This window comes from Rana temporaria, chromosome 10 (genome assembly GCF_905171775.1).
Source record: "Rana temporaria chromosome 10, aRanTem1.1, whole genome shotgun sequence".
Lineage (NCBI taxonomy): Eukaryota > Metazoa > Chordata > Amphibia > Anura > Ranidae > Rana > Rana temporaria.
In genome coordinates, this window is record NC_053498.1 from 107,497,048 (window position 1) to 107,510,015 (window position 12,968).

A 12,968-nucleotide genomic window follows, 5' to 3' on the forward strand; every position below is an offset into this window, starting at 1 on the left:
CAACAACCTGTAAATAGCTCTTGCAGACATTCTTGAATATATTGTGGATTACAGACCCATGTTAAAACAATCCAACATATGTCCCTTATTTCCTGGCTCAATCTGTGTAAGAGCTTCTGGGTCCCACGGCCCTCCCGTTACAGTACCCATATGAAATTTTTATCAAAAATTTCAAAAAACATTTTATGACAATTTGCACAAATGCGTAAATGGGGTGTTAAGGAACTGCTGCTGTTCTGAGAGAGTACCGCCACTATTATTATTATTATTACATCCTTAACTGTTTATACTGTAGGATGTATTTCTATGTTTTGAAGATCATTTTGGGAATATCTTAGGTTTAGTAGGTATAACTTTGCTGAACTTTGCGACCGTCGGAAGCCTGTCGGAAGCCTGTACCCGGAAGCGGCGGAGAAGATCGCTCTCTAAAACGGTAAGTACGGCTTCGATTTTTAAAAAACTACCCGATTCTCCTAGACAAAATGAGCCTCAATCTAATGTTAAAAATTAACTTTTCAGGTGAACCTCCACTTTAAGTGAGGGATGAAAAAGACAATTTTACTGAGTGATATTTATGAGGACGTGCAGATCTCTAGGAGACCTCAGTGGCACAGTTGGGATCCGGTGTTCTTCTGTATCTTATGGTAAGTTCATCATAACAGTTTAGAGTTTTAGCAAATCATTATTCATATACATTATATGGTTTGTGGGCACCGGATCATCCCACCTACGTGAGCTTGTTGGACATTTCATTTCAAAACTATGGGGATTGATATTAGATCACACACACTAATGTTTGGCTTCACTTTTTCTGGGAAGCCATTTTACAAGATTATGGGGTATTTTGTAGGTCAGGTGCTTATGCATTCCAATTCCTCCCAAAGGTGTTTAACAGGGTTGGGGTCAGGGCTTTGTGAAGGCCAGTTGAGTTTCGACCATGCTAGAATAAGAGTAAGCCAATCAGCCCTGGTTCACGCCAGTGCAGCTTTGAAATGGCACAATTTAACCACTTAAGCCCCGGACCATTTTGTAGCTAAAGGACCAGGCCACTTTTTGCGATTCGGCACTGCGCCGCTTTAACTGACAATTGCGCGGTCGTGCGACGTGGCTCCCAAACAAAATGGAGTCCTTTTTTCCCCCCACAAATAGAGATTTCTTTTGGTGGTATTTGATCACCTCTGCGGTTTTTATTTTTTGCTCTATAAACAAAAATAGAGCGTCAATTTTAAAAAAAAAATCAATATTTTTTACATTTTGCTATAATAAATATCCCCAAAAAATCTATAAAAAAAATGTTTTCCTCAGTTTAGGCTGATACGTAAAAAAAAAATCGCAATAAGCGTTTATTGATCGGTTTGCGCAAAAGTTATAGCGTCTACAAAATAGGGCATAGTTTTATGGCATTTTTATTAATAATTTTTTTTTACTAGTAATGGCAGCGATCATCGTTTTTTATTATGACTGCGACATTATGGCGGACACTTTTGACACATTTTTGGGACCATTGTCATTTTTACAGCGATCAGTGCTATAAAAATGCACCGATTACTGTGAAAATGACACTGGCAGTGAAGGGGTTAACCACTAGGTGGCGCTGTAGGGGTTAAGTGTGCCCTAGTGTGTGATTCCTACTGTAGGGGGCGTGGCCTGGTGTGACACGTCACTGATCGTCGTTCCCTATGACAGGGAACAGACGATCACTCACACTGCCACTAGGAAGAACACACTTCCCTGTCCACGTTCTTCAGCTCTGTGACCCGATCATGGGACACAACGGCAGCGATCGGGTTCGCAGGTCCCACGGGCGCGCTCACGGAGCTCAGGACCAGGTCGCGAGCGTGCGACCCACGGCTGGGCTCTTAAAGGCAACGTACCTGTACGTGCTTATGCCCAGCCGTGCCGCTCTGCCGACGTATATCGTCGTGCGGCGGTCCTTAAGCGGTTAAAGTAATTCAGTTAAAGTAATTTTTTTTTTATAACACAAACATGTTATACTTTCCATCCTCTGTTGCAGTGGATTTGCACAGAGCAGCCGGACCATCCTCTTCTTGTTTCCCCTTTCTGTGCACCTGGCCCCTCCCTCTTGTTGAGTGCCCCCACAGCAAGCATCTTGCTGTGGGGGCACTCAAGCCGGGCTGCAGCTCCCTGTGTCCATTCAGAGACGGAGCTTCGGCTGACCCTGCTCCCTCTCTCTCCTGATATTTATCTTATCATGACATATATTTTCCCCTTTTTTCTCCATTATCCCACTAATATGAATATAATTGGGTAGATTCAGAGAGAAGATACGACAGCGTATCTCCAGATACGCCGTCGTATCTCTGAGTCCGGCCGGTCGTATCTATGCGCCTGATTCATAGAATCAGTTACGCATAGATTTCTCTAAGATCCGACCGGCGTAAGTGTTTTACACCGTCGTATCTTAGGCTGCATATTTACGCTGGCCGCTAGGTGGCGCTTCCATAGATTTACGCGAGGAATATGCAAATGAGCTAGATACGCCGATTCAGAAACGTACGTCCGGCCGGCGCATTTTTTTACGTCGTTTACATTAGGCTTTTTTCGGCGTATAGTTACCCCTGCTATATGAGGTGTATCCTATGTTAAGTATGGCCGTCGTTCCCACGTCGAGTTTTGAAAATATTACGTCGTTTGGGTAAGTGGTTCGCGAATAGGGCTGGACGTAATTTACGTTCACGTCGAAAGCAATGACGATTTGCGGTGGAATTTCGAGCATGTGCACTGGGATTGTTTCACGAACGGTGCATGCGCCTTTCGTAAAAAAAACGTCAAATACGCGGGGTCACAGTTAATATACATAAAACACGCCCACATCATCCACATTTGAATTATGCAAGCTTATGCCGACACAGATACGTTACGCCGCTGTAACCAAGGGCGCAAGTTCTTTCTGAATACAGAACTTGCGCCCAAAATTACGGCAGCGTAACGTATCTGAGATACGTTACGCCGGGCATAAAGATAGACGATTCTATCTGAATCTACCCCAATATATATATATTTTTAACTTAACAGAGTTTTTCTGTCTTTACATGAATAGAAAATCACCCATGTGTGCAAAGATGTGCCACAGGGCTCTGCTGGGACCCGAAGGCCAGGCAGCGCTCTTTGGCGCATCTACACGTGTACCATAATAACAAATATGGCAGCACTGGAGTGGGGGGGGGGGGGGGGCTTAACAAAAATGGGCCTGAAGTTCCTTTTTAAAATTGCTTGAAAAACATTTATGCAAAGTTACAGGTTACTGATAATAATTCTACTTATGCCAGCAGATACTAGAAAATAGGTGAATCCACTAGGTGTACTAGAAGGTGAACACTGGCTTTTTTTTTTTAAAAAGGACACACATACTTAAAAGTTTAAAAACTCTGCAGTAAAGGGATGACGTTACTGTGATGTCACCCGCTCATAGATAGCTATGCTATGAATCATCACACACAATTACTAAATCCTAAAGGAAAACATAACTTACTAATACAATTTAATGGAATGATCCGGAGTTTGGTGGTTTTACCATTGGATCTCACTTCCTTGCAGTGCATAATCTTTTCCTGTTTTTAAAGGTTGAAGATATTATTAGATCCTAAAGTTTTGGTTACTGATTACAATTGAATGTTTATAGTCAGACCCTAAGAGCCGGTTCACACTGGGGCAGCACAACTTTCCGAGCGACTCGGCAAGGCGATCTGCCCACGACTTCAGAGGCGACTTGCAAAATTACTTCTGTATTGAAGTCAATGCAAGTCGCCCTGAAGTCGTCCCAAAGTCGTACAGGAACCTTTTTCTAAGTCGGAGCGACTCAAGTTAGAAAGGTTCCATAGTACAGAGCGGAGCGCGACTTGTCAGGCGACTAAGTTGCCTGACGAGTCGCCCCTGTGTGAACCAGCTCTAAGGGAACCCATATAGTATTGCCCATATACCCATATAGTACTTATAAGGCTTATGACTAAGTGCAGCAAAATACATCAAGCACTGTTGTATGTGCTTTTTGGAAAAAAGTCTCCCAGGTTTTCGCCTCATCCATGGACACCATAGATCTATGTTTGTGTAATTTTCCAAATAGATTGTTCCTCCCAATATCAGATGTGCAATCACTGGGTGAGTGTCCCAAAAAGGTGAGATTGTCAGCCCAACTGGGTAAATGGAACCTCATGTCTGTGGGTAGATTTGCCCGATACTCATTTCTACAATATGGTAATGCACCCCAACACACTAAGGCCCCGTACACACGACCGAACATGTCCGCTGAAACTGATCCGCAGACCAGTTTCAGCGGACATGTTCGGTCGTCTGTACGTCCGACCGGACAATTTTCCGGCAGATCGGACAGTAGTTTCCAGCGGACAAATGTTTCTTAGCATGCTAAGAAACATGTCCGCTGGAAGCCTGTCCGTCGGACATGTTCAGTCCTCTGTACAGACTCACCGGACATGTCCGCTCGGCCGAAAGCCCTCGCATGCGTCAAAGTGATTCGACGCATGCGTGGAAGCATTGACCTTCCAGGGGCGCGCACGTCGCCGCGTCATCGTCACGGCGACGGCGCGGCCACGTCACTGCGTATCGTGTCCGCGCGGATTTCTGTCTGATGGTGTGTACATCAGACAGAATGTGCTAGCAACCCTGCCTAAACATCAGGGTGCTACATAGGTCTTGAACCTCTGCACGTTACACATGTACCCGTCACATACTAGTCATTATTTTACTCATAGGCAAAATATTCTACAAACACTAAAAGAACGGTAATAAGCATTATCATATTTCCACATTCAGAAGGTTTTCACAAAATATACGCCTTCTCATCTGAAATGTCTGAAGGAGATTTTTGAAGCAGAATAAAACATACACAGGGCCCTTCATCGGAGGATCTGCAATATTTGAACACGTTAAAAAGTCCTGTGACAAATTTATGAAAGGAGTGTGACAATTTTCTTGCTATTGCAAATGTTTGCCACAAGTTCAGGTAGTTCTTATGTGCAATACATTCACATTATATAAATCCTGTATAATAATAATAATAATTCTGGAAGAGTGGAGGTAACTGGGTCCAAAGTAAGGTATGTCATGAAAACATCATTAGCGTGTTGATGAGGGAGGAAGGAGGAAACAGAAGAGGCAAAAAATAACCAGATTTAAGTTTTCTAGTGATTTTTATCATGACTATGCTGAGTTTTTGTTATAATCAAATCTCACCACTAGGTGGAGCAGCTCTCAAACAAAGTAGAACAGCAACAAGCATAAGCCAACTTTGTAATGGAGCCAGCATAGTGCTAATGGCCCATTTTCAGACACTTAGGACATATTTTTAAAAGGCAGGCAAATCCAGGCACTTTTGAGGGGCCTAGATGTGCTGGCATTTGCCCTACAGTTTATTTATAAATGTATGGTTCATTTAATGTATGGTTATGAGAGAGAATCAATCCAACCTGTCAATCAGTGATGACAAAATAACTATTGATCTATCTATATATACCAATGGCTGTATTTATAAAAAGAAAAAAGCATAACAATCTACCCAGTGAAGGTACATATACATCCATTCTGTTAGAGTAACTGAATGATATTAGGCTATTACCTTTGCTGGTTGCATGTTTTTCTCTAAAATGTAAAGTACCGACTTAGGCCATTCGATGAAGCTTAGTATCAAAGGAAATTCCTACAATACTTAGCACCATCAAATTTGTATTTTTTTTTTGGGGGGGGGGGGGCAAACAAACTGAAAAATGTAACTGTTAGTAATGCAGATCTGTAAATAGCCATTTATCAGGTGATTATATATCATTACTGCTAGATAAAACTGTGCCCATCTAATGCAGCCTCACTGTGCCCATCAATTGCAGCCTCACTGTGCCCATCATATGCAGCCTTACTTTGCCAGTCTTAGTAGGCCAATCACATCCACATTTCAAGTAAAATAAAATAAAACCACTTAACATAAGGTGTCCTCATCAGAGCCCCCTTTTACATCAGATGCCCAAATCAGAGTCCCCCTTTACAGAAGATGCCCCCCTTTACAGCAGGTGTCACCATCAGAATCCTCCTATACATCAGGTGTCCTCATCAGAATCCCCCTTTACATTAGGTGTCCTCATCAGAGTCCTCATTTACATCAGATGTCTACATCAGAGTCCCCCTTTACATCAGATGTTCCCATCAGAGTCCTCCTTTACATCAGCTGTCCCCATCAGAGTCCCCCTTCACATCAGGTGTCACCATAAGAGTCCTCCTTTACATCAGGTGTCCCCATCAGAGTCCCTTTTTACATCAGATGCCCCCCCGTACTCACAGCAAGTCACATTCCATCCACCTTCAGACCTGCCAGGATGAGTCAGAGAAGCTGTAGTGATGGCACGGGACCCGCCAATCACACACCACAGCAGGGAGCAATGCTATAGTAGGAGTGTTCTGGGCGCAGAGCTCAGCGCCCCGAGGACTTTCTAAAGGAAGCCAATAGAGCTTCTTATTGGCAATCACGTGATTGCAAACACATCATGCTTCCCATAGCAGATGTGTGTCTGGCGCCCGGCACACACTTAATGGGCCATTATTTATTTATTTTTGTCAGTGATTGCAGCACGTCATGCTTTGCATATACCTGTGTGTCCGCCGTCCTGCAGACGCTTAAAGGGCCATTATTTTATAAAAATTTTTTATGATGAGTAGCTTTGGGGGGGGGGGGTGCGGCACCCCTGCTCCCCCAATGGGCAGGCCACCTGGTTATGAGCAGTTAAGGTTAGAAGCATTTTTTAAAGATAGCCTCAGGAGACCCACCTAAATGCTCACAGTGCATGAAAAACAAGTAAATCATTAACTAACTATCTCATTCTCAACCATTCTGTGAGAAGACAGAGCAGCAGCAGAGAGAGCAGTGTGCTTGTAGATAGCGATATTATTTTTGTGTTTTCACTATGAAAATATGTGAGGAAATTCTTCTAGATGTTGCTGTTCCTGAGGCTTCCGAAGGCGTAGGAAATTGCGTGAGAGGACCAGAGTTCGTCACGACTAGACTCCTCCATTGATGCAGGCAACAGCATGTGGTGAAATTTGTGTTTTTTCAAAATTTTTATAGGTTCAAAAAGTATCAGATATTTTTCCCCCTTCAAAAACGCTTATAAACGCAACATGCATAAACACAGTTTACTGCGGTTACACGCCGTTACAAGCATTTGACGTTTGAAATGCCGTTAAACTACAGTGCTGAATGTGATTTTTCTGCATTTAAAAAAATGCCTATTACCTCAACTGCTCTAAACTACTATAAACTACTGAGTGTAAGGGCTAGATTCACAAAGCACTTGCGCCGACTTAACTCGAGATGCGCGGCGTAATTTAAAGATGCGCCGCGCGTATTTTTGCGCCTGATTCTCAAAACGAGTTACGCCTGAAATCTAGTTTTTTCCGTCCTACCTAAAAAAATTACACCGGCGCTTCTTTGTGCGCAAAATACGATAGACACACCGCTGTTTTGCTAGGCAAAGATGCAAATGAGGGAGATAAGGCGATCCACAAAATTAAGTGTGTGCGGCGTAGATTACGCCCTGTGCGCTTCTGTTAGTTTCATGGTGTAAAATTACACTTTATAAAAGGTGACCTAATTTTACACATGCTGTGTAAATGTCAGCTAAAGCAACACCATTAAGGAAGAGCTGAGCACACACACTTGCAGGACAACAATCTGTATGCCAACATGCCAGGGGCATCCATTCGCATAGCTAGACTAGTGACTTTAGTAACCAAGGGTACCCCCTCTTCTGAGGGAACAGCAGTCAGGAGACGCCTCGCAGAATGCATCTTTGCACAGTAAACACACACATTAATTATGTCACAATGAGAATGCATGAATGCACACCCACTGTGGTCCCTAGCACAGACACATCACATGCACATCTAATTGGATTAGATCCAAGTACACCCCCAATGGTACTTGGGAGCAGTAACGCCCCGCCACGGCTCCAATTATGTCACTGTGCATTCATACACCTTTCACATGGACCTGGGATCACTTCTCCCTGGTCCTGGGGACCCTACTCCACCAAAACTGAGGGTGACACACTTATTTAATCAGGAATGCCACCCCCACATATATACATCATTCACACACATTAAACAAATCATAAGTACAGTATACCAAAAAAAATTAAAAATCAAAAGTACCCCCATAAATTATCTGCGGCGGCGTAAGCTACGCCTGGGCCGCCCACGGGCACGGCCAACCAGAGGAGCCTCCTGGGGGGGGTCTGCAGGGGAAGGAGGATCCTCCTGGGGGGGTGAGCAGGGGTAGGAGGAGACTCATGGGGGGGGTGAGCAGGGGTAGGAGGAGACTCATGGGGGGGGTCAGCAGGGGTAGGAGGAGTCTCATGGGGGGGGGTCAGCAGGGGTAGGAGGAGCCTCCCCTGGTGACTGTCCTCTTGCTGGCCTGCCCTCCAAGGCCACTGCTATCCTGGTGAGACACATTGTGAGGGCAGCCGTATTGGCCTGGCCAGCCCGGGTATTGGCCTGGACAGCCTGGGTCAGGTCACTCACCTCCTGGGCCACGCCTGTTGTGGTGGTCTGCAGGTCACACAAGCATGTGATGACCGCCAAGGAGTTTGTGGCCACATCAGTGAGTGACTCCTTAATTGCACCCAGGCTGTTCTCCTTCTGAGTCTGCTTGATCTGACCCAGCTGGCGGGTCTGCCGGGCATTGTCCCTCTGCAGACTGGCCGACAGACGCTCGGCCACCCCCCTGGTCTCATGGGTCGCCATCCTGCTTGCAGCCGTGTCTTGTGGCCTGGGAGGAGGGGAGAGAGGGACCCTTGTGGGGGAGACCTGTTGGGGGAGGAGTGGGAGGGGCTACCCCTGATGGTGGCCTGACTGCTGCCAGCCTCAGGGGTAGCCTCAGGGGTAAACAAATCCGATGCCAAAAGGACATGCCTGGCAATGTCCATATCTTTATCCTCCACCCCCTGATCCTCCTCCCCCTCAACCTCCTCATGAGGGGAGGTGTGGCCACTCCCCTCCCCTGGGGACTCCTGCCCTTCTTGGGACTCCTCAGTAGCCTCTTGTCCTGGGGATGGTGCAGCAGCCTGGCCCGATGGCCCAGCAACCTCCTGGCCATCTGTGGAAGACACAAAACATTCACAGGTTGGAGGATCCACACACTTGGCACATCTTCCCTTCCCCCACCCACACATGCTAATCACCAGATGGAAAAGCCCAAAACTTACCTGTCCTCACAGGAGAATCAGATTGATAGCCAGGCAGGCTCACCACCTGCTGTGGGTGGAAACACCGGGCCACTGCCCATTCCTCCTCACTCAGCCTGATGGGGCAGGGTGCGCCTCCTCCAGTGCCCCTGGCATGGGCACTTATCCTGGCCATCTTGTCCCGGACCAGGCTTTTAAGATCGTTGATCTTCTTTTGTATCCCACCGGGGGTCCTCGTCTCCCCCCCTCCCCCCCCCGCCGCATTGATCTGATCCGTTATTTTCTGTATTATCGCCTTCCTCCTGGCCGGTGGGGTGTTCCGGCTCTCAGGGCCATGTAAATAACGCCCATATTGGGCGATGCACCGAGCAAGAATCTGCTTCTCTATGGTAGAAAAGTTCAACTTCCTACGCTTCGGAGCCATACCACCCACCACTCAGCAACAACAAAAAACAAACACAACAAACAAATAAAAATACTCACACAACAAACAAACAAAAATACTCACACAACAAACAAACAAAAATACTCACACAACAAACAAACAAAAATACTCACACAACAAACAAACACAAAAATCTAACCACACAAGCAGACAGCTACTACAAATTCAAAAACAAACACAGGAAAAACAAACAGAAAAAACACACCAGAAAAAAAAGACAATCAGAAAAACCAAACAGAAAATACACTCAGGAAAAAAACAATCAGAAAAAACAAACAGAAAAAACACTTAGAAAAAAAACACAGCTAATATACTCTACTACTCCTACACAACTTTACTCTAACACTCAACTCACCAACACCAACAAACGACAGAGCAGAAGCAACTTGCTCTAGGAAAGGGGAACACAGGGATGTACTTTTGCAAGGGAAGTGTGTTTGTCTGGGGCTATTTATACACAGGGCGATTCTCAAACTAAGTACGCTTGGCCTTTTACCTATCTCACTGATTGCGCTGAGCCAAGTTCTGAGCATGCCCAGTGGGGTGCAGATTCGTGCGCGCATGCGCAGTACGACCGTCCCTTCATTTGCATGGGGTCACGGCTCATTACAATGGAGCACGCCCACTTCCTTCCCACTTGCAATAACCCCGCCTTACGCCTCTGGATTTAAGTTACGCTTGCGCAAATTGGGCCGCAAATGCGCTGTGGATACGGCACTTACGAGAAAAAATTAGGGCGCCGTAACTTAAATGACATAAGTTTTGACTAACTTAATTTGCGCCGCTGGTTGTGAATCTGGCCCTAAATGTATACATAAGATAACAGAGGGGCTGCTGAAAAAAATGCGCAACTTCTCCTTAACTTCAGTTTAGCAGCTGTAGTGTACATGAGGCCTTAGAATCATGGCTTCCACTTGCTTGTCCCTTTTACGAAGGGTTTATATTTATAATTTATTTTTGCCACATATTTTTTATTGGTACATCTTATGGGATTTTTTTATGGATCTTTTACATCCCCCTTTTCACCGAAAGTACTTTCATACATGTGATTGATCTGGATCCCTGTTAGCTCACCCTCTCTGTCTATGCCAGGTATCCCCAGTGGATGTGAATTGTCAAAAAAAAGACTAGTAGTACGCCCTGTGTGTCTTTTGGTCTGTTTCAGGTCCAAATTCAGCCCAAAATGTGGGCTGCAATTGGACCTGAAACGGTGAATGTAGACCACCTGCTGTGAGCCGCTCCATGCTCTAGTGTGAACCCACCCAGCCTAAAGCTTGTTGAAAGCCTGCTAGCAGCTTGCTTAATGTAGCAATCAATACACCCATTAGGACCTGTGTTCAACATTTACAAACTAGAGTTGGATGGTATTTTAAACATTTCAACAAAGCTTGCTGAAAACTCTGTGAATGAGTTGTCAAAGCTTGCAGTTCACACTGCTCTTATACAAGCCCATGTGAAACAGGCCTTATACACAGATCTTATTGGGAGTGCTGATTTCAACAAGCTTCAAGTATTGCTGAAGCCTGCTAGCAGCTTATTTAAAGTGGCAATCTCCACTCACTTTAGGGATCTGTGTTCGGCAATTACAAACTGGAGCTGAAGGCTGCTTTTAAAGCTTTAGCAAAGCTTGCTGAAAACTCTGCACATGCCTTGTAAAAGCTTGCTGTTCATATACAAGCTGAAGCCTGTGTGACAATGGCTGGAGTAAAGAGAAAGGCGCGATTGTCCAGGGTGGCTGTAGCACTGGGTTTTTTGGCTGGGCGGAGGGGTTGTGTGGCTGGGGGTAAGTTCACTTGCTGGTTGCTTAGCAGTGCCCATAAATTTTGACCACTAATCTCACTTACCTGACACACTGACCTACATACACCTACCTGACATACATACACTGACCTCACCTACCTGACCAGGAGACAGACTTTGTGTGTCCAGGTGTCCTGCAGTTCAGTTCAGCCTCAGCCGTAGTATGCGGTGTGCAGCATGTGTCACAGCAGACAGCCAGAGGAGGAGAGGAGACTGCTTGGATTTCATCGCCTGCACGGCCAGCAGGCACAAGGTGGTATGGAGAAGACTCTTCTGCCTCCTGTTCCACACTCCGGTGCCCATGATCAGACACACCGAGCTCTTCACTCTGCCAACAATCCAGCACCAGCACAGCTCAGGTCAGGTAATCAACACTCACCCCAGTGCAGCGGGCTCCTCCTCATCCCCCTCCTCTTCATCGGTGCAGTCAGTGGCAGATTTCGGACTTGCCCGATCGCTCCTCCGCTGCCCTGATCTGATCTCTCCTGAGTCCCACTTCAGCGCCGAGCGGGGATCTCAGTGTTGTGATGTGGCTGTGGCGGTGGCTGCGGGATTGGAAATTCCCGCCTTCTGGAGCCGGCGGTGCGTACGATGGACGTCACACATCCCACGGTCCCAGCATTGGACCACTGGGACGTCCATCATATGTTCTGCAGGCTCCAGAAGGCGGGACCTGTGACTCGGCCACACTCGGCGGATCAGATCGCTCCCTGCTCGGCGGCGTTCGGGGCTAAATATTGTATGGTGCCTTTTTGAGACTCTGGGCTTTTCGGGGTCACATTCGGGGCTCCAGCCCCCCTAGCCCGGGCCTAACGACGCCCCTGCATATGAGGTTCCATTAAAGCGGAGCTCTGTCCAAAGGGGGAAGCTCTACTTATTTGCCTCCTCCCCCCTCTGCTGCCACAATTGGCACCTTTTTGGGGGGAGCGGGTACATGGTTTTGACAGGTACCCGCTCCCACTTCCGGCTAACTTCACCGTAACAAACTCATCGAGAAGTTCAGCCCCCCTCCTCCTTCCCCCACCGCCGGGGCATTTTCAACCTGGTGAACACTCAGCTGGATCCCTGGACAGGTAAGTGTCCTAATAAAAGTCAACAGCCAGGGGTGGACTGACAACTCAAGGGGCCCCCGGGCAATAGGAGATTATGGGGCCCCCGGGCAATAGATTATGGGGCCACACAGTATACACACACATACAGACACACAGTATACAGGGCCGTTTGAAGGAATTTGGGGGCCCCAAGCAAACAATTTTTTTTTCTATTCTTACCTCCCCTTCTTCCCTGTAGGCTGCCGCTGTAGCGTGGCCGAGTTCCTCTTCCCCCTGCCTCTTCCCCAGTCCCCCATCAGATAGTGCCCGGGCTGGGCCGGGTACCGTGCGGTACAGGAGATTCAGTTTCCTGTCTTCCCTGACTGAAAGGAAGTGAGCACTCAGTGAGCTGTCAGTCCGGCCTGACAGGACTCCAGGTGAAAGGAAGAGGAGCTCGGCCACGCTACATCCTGGGAAGGGGAAGTTGGG

At 46.7% G+C, this 12,968-nt stretch overlaps 1 protein-coding gene across 1 annotated transcript in view; it reads left to right on the forward strand.

Annotated features, from left to right (window-relative positions):
- Nucleotides 1-536: 536 nt before the first annotated feature.
- The window catches only part of GPR157 (G protein-coupled receptor 157), a 61,050-nt gene continuing 48,618 nt past the window's right edge, over nt 537-12,968 (forward strand). The window contains exon 1 of the mRNA XM_040325936.1: nt 537-644. The gene's annotated coding sequence lies outside the window, so the exon portion shown is untranslated. The remainder of the gene's footprint in view (nt 645-12,968) is intronic.